This window comes from Sinocyclocheilus anshuiensis, unplaced genomic scaffold, assembly GCF_001515605.1.
Source record: "Sinocyclocheilus anshuiensis isolate Anshui unplaced genomic scaffold, SAMN03320099.WGS_v1.1 scaffold2039, whole genome shotgun sequence".
NCBI lineage: Eukaryota > Metazoa > Chordata > Actinopteri > Cypriniformes > Cyprinidae > Sinocyclocheilus > Sinocyclocheilus anshuiensis.
This window is the reverse complement of record NW_015550822.1, coordinates 366,542-371,041: the sequence shown is the minus strand read 5'-3', so window position 1 is coordinate 371,041 and position 4,500 is coordinate 366,542. Positions and strand designations below refer to the sequence as shown.

General features: G+C 38.8%; 1 long non-coding RNA gene across 1 annotated transcript in view; it reads left to right on the top strand.

Annotated features, from left to right (window-relative positions):
- The window catches only part of LOC107661059 (uncharacterized), a 6,884-nt gene extending 4,287 nt beyond the window's left edge, over window positions 1–2,597 (top strand). The window contains exon 3 of the long non-coding RNA XR_001631074.1: window positions 2,584–2,597. This is a non-coding gene — a long non-coding RNA (uncharacterized LOC107661059). The remainder of the gene's footprint in view (window positions 1–2,583) is intronic.
- The last annotated feature ends 1,903 nt before the right edge of the window (window positions 2,598–4,500 follow it).

Sequence of the window (4,500 nt, the reverse complement as noted above, 5' to 3'; positions counted from 1 at the left end):
AGTAACGTTTCTTGTAACTGCTGATCAGTCCTGCACAACCGCTTGTAGGAATTTTAGCCCATTCTTCAGTACAGAACCGCTTCAACTCTGTGATGTTGGCGGGTTTTTTCCTGCAAACTGCTTGTTTCAGGTCCTTCCACGACATTTTAATTGGACCGGACTTTGACTTTGTTCTTCTTTAACCATTCTTTGGTAGAATGACTTGTGTGCTTGGGGTCGCTGTCTTGCTGCATGACCCACTTTCATTTGAGATTCAGTTCTCGGACAGATGCCCTGACATTTTCCTTCAGAATTTGCTGGTAACATTCAGAATTCATTGTTCCATCAATGATGGCGCACTGATACCTGATAGTCATCTCACTGATTAAAAACACCTCTGAACAGATGGACTCTAATGTCACCTTCAAATTAACAGCTAATCCTAGAGATTCACATAGTTTTGCCGCTCACAGATATGTAATATTGGATAATTTCCCTGAATAAATAAATGACAACGTATATATTTTCATCTCATTTGTTTGATTGGGTTCTCTTTGTCAACTTTCAGGACTTGCATGAACATCTCGTTATTTTTTGGGTTATATTTATGCAGAAATATAGACAATTCTAAAGTGTTCACAAACTTTCAAGCAGCACTGTATGTGACCCTGGGCCACAAAACCAGCCATAAGGGTATTTTTTTTTTTAATTGAGATTTATACATTATCTGAAAGATAGGACAATATTTGGCCGAGATACAACTATTTGAAAATCTGGAATCTGAGGGTACAAAAAAAAAATAATAATAAAAATGAGAAAATCATCTTTAAAGTTGTCCAAGTCCTTAGCAATGCATATTACTAATCAATAATTAAGTTTTGATATATTTACGGTAGGAAATTTACAAAATATCTTCATGGAACATGACCTTCAATTAATATCCTAATGAGTTCTTAGGGCCTGATAATGTTCAAATCTTCTGCCCTTGGACATCTGCTATTTTGAAGGTAACTGAGCAATTTGGAGAGCAATCAGTGGATTTGTCTCAGATCTGCAGGTGTTCTCTTAAGGTGTCACAGCTGTAAGTAGACATCTTTGAAAAAGAGGGAATTACTCATTTAGAGTTTTCTGTTCTTGGTGTATCTCTGCTGTTGCTGTGCTGTAAGCCTTAGCTGATCAGTATCTAGGCCTTTAATTACAGGCATTGTGTTACTTCCGTAGCCAGTCACTATCGCTCATCTTTACTCCATTCTGTAGCTCAGCCATCCCACAGAACTGACACATTTTGGCTTCTTCCTTTTTTCCTTGCTTCCTTGGAAGAATTTGATGTCTTTCGCTTTCAGTATCCAGCATCTGAAGGATCACGGTTTACAAATATTTTGGAGATAAACCGGGGATAAAAAAACTGCTGATTTTAACCATTTTGTAGATAAAAGCAGTTTGATTATTTGCTCTCTGCCAACAGCTTGTACCATTAACTGTGTTCTCTCTCTCATACACGTTCTCTTCATCTCTCTGCATCATTAATTCTGCGTCATAATGGCTTGGGATATGACAGGGACAGTCTTTGTATAAAAATAGAGATGTATGAATGAATAGACAGCAGATAGACAGATGAGGCAGGCAGAAAAAAAGGAATGGAGGTAAATATTAGTCACTGAGACAAAGATGACAGTGATGATAAGGTTCTGCTCTCTATTACAGGAAGTGTATAAATCGTAAGAGTAAAGCAAAGTCATTATTTAGACAAAAACAAGTCAGATAGCTAAGTATAGAGGTAAACAGAGTTGACAGAACTAAACAGGTGGGAGAATATTTTGTTGGGGGGGGGGCACATTTCCATTAAAGATGTAGGTGACTTTGTTTCTTCAGTAGAACACATTTGATAGGGCTGCACGGGTAGGCAAAAATCCCTGCTGGGCGCTGATTTTTTACTGAGTTGAGGGAGATTAATCAGTAAAAGAGCGAGAGCCCTGCAGGTCACTCGAGGAAGTGTGTAGTGTTTTGTAGTATGAGACCGAAACTGTGTCTGTGTCCGTATGAATGTCTGTATGAGTGATGGTGAATGTATGAGGAAATAAATAAATTCCATATTGGGTGGGCACCCCTTCCTGGCAGAGTGTGGACGCAGCTCTTGCCACACCTGAGAGGGATGAATGACTGATGATCCCTCTAGATAAAGGGAAAAAGAATGAGCCCTGTTTGAATAAAGGGACAAGAAGTGTGAATGTGTTTAGGAAAATGGTATCAATAAAAATTGAATCAAGATCTCTTATAGGCTTTTGCATTTTGATGTCTATGTGAAAGAGAAGGAGAAAATTTTCAGAGATCAGTGCAGTAGAAGTGAGATCAAGGTACTAAGTTAAATAAGTATATATATTAAAAATAATTAAAAGTGCGGACAAAATAATAAAGAGAAGTGAGACTATCAATAAATACAAAAAAGGGTAAATGCATCAGACAGAATAAAGACTAAAATTAGGAGAAATTGGCTAAAATAATTAAAGTAAATAGAAAAAACTGGATTATAATATTATAGGAAAAAAGTATGGCAGCCACTCCGGTGGAAATATTAGGTATCCACTATATCCACTGTGTAAAGAGTTAATAAACAAGATATCAAACAAATGGCAGAAGAGAACAAAAAATCTGGAGACAAAGTGGCCACAGGAGGGGACATTTGAGGTAACATTGTGTGAGGAAATGGAAACTCTGATAAAAAACCATAAAACTAAGAGTATCAGTAAGAAACGAGAAAAAAGAGAAGCAAAAAGGGAAAAAGAGAAAGAAGTGATAGCAATGTTTAAAAAGGAAGGGGAGGACATATTAAAATATATAAAACAGGCAAGAAAAATATTGAAAGAGGCAGACAAAAATACAAAGAAAAAGGAAAGATTATTATCTGAGCCGCCCCCCTATTTGCCCACAGAGGGAGAGTTCCCAATCCGCAAGGGAACAGTAGAAGTAACTGGAGAAAGGCAAATGTAAGGACCAGTAGAGCTGGGAGAAAATGAAAAAAAAAAGGAACCAGCTGTGAAAACAAAGAGGCATGAGAGAAAAGAAAGTGAAGGATATTTACAGATCGATTGTTATAGACAGGCACGCATAGCATTAGAGAAAAAATAAAAATAAATAAAGAAAAAATAGAACAAATAGGGCAATTAATTTCTGCTATGCTTCCAACAAGACTAGCAATAATAAAATGTCAGGCACACAAGAAGGGAAATGATTATGTTATTAATGATATTAAGGGAAACAATGCAGCAAATATAGAAGCTAAAAAAGCTTCAGGGTGTCAAGTAGCAGTATTAGCACCTGTAGTACTTATCAAACCTCAACCTCAATTAGAGGATATAATTCTAATTCAACAACAAGCAGGCCCCTATGAACAATCAATGTGGCACCAAAGGGGAATCACATATGCCTGTGTGGAAAATGCCTACGTGGCTAAAGTAGACAGGCCCTAAGATTAGAAACATCTGGGAAACATAAGTGGGGGCCTTCTTTCTTTACCATAACAAGAACCCCTTCTCGCTAGGGAGAACTGTATGCACAAAGGAACCATTCTATGTACGGAAAACTGTATGGAATATATACCCCATGCCTTAAAATCCAACCTGTATAAAAGGGGAGACAGAAAGACATTCTGGAGATGATTTGCTGCAGAGAGCGTCTCCGCTTTATTCTCATTGATGATGTAATAAAGTGTATGTTCTGGCATCAAAACTCAAGACTAAGTGTGGTTCCTCAGATGAGCCGCAGATGACACCACAGAGGCCATGGCGGAGCAGGGAGCTCTGAAAGCCATGGAGGAGCAGGCAGCTCGGGGAGCCATGGTGGACCAGGCAGACTGGGAGGCCATGGCGGAGAAGGCAGACTGGGAGGCCATGGCAGAGCAGACAGTTCAGGAGGCCATGGCGGAACAGGGAGCTTGGGGAGCCTGGCCTCGGCACTCGGCCCGGCCTCCATGGATGTTACTTGACATTATTACTGTTAAATTTGACAGCCCATAGTATGAGATGGAAAACATGGAAAACGTCGAAAAAGAACACAGTTAATGTTAACAGTTTGGTTGTAAATAAACCATGCATCCAGGGTGATAGGTGTCAGTTTAGAGTCTAAAACCATACTATTGGGATTAATAAGAGCCAGCTAAGAGTAAGCTAAAAAGCTTACTGGCTATATCCGAAATCATCCCCTATACTCCACATTACTCCCCTAATATAGTTAACTTAAAAAACAAGTAGGTGGATTTGGACACAGAGTGTGCTGGTAGTGTTGGAAAAGCCATCTTCTGGGAGATCTTGAGATTCAGGAATTCATAGCCCTTCAGTGTACATCTGTTATACACTCCTTATTGAGGTGCAATTTGGGATTGAATGCTTGCACTTTAATATCCACTATGGTTTCAGACACCACTACAAATGGCTGTCCCACAAATAATCCATATAGAAGGTTATAGGGAGCGATTTCGGACACACCTACTAAGTGAACCTTTAAAGTTTCTATTTCAGTCTTAAA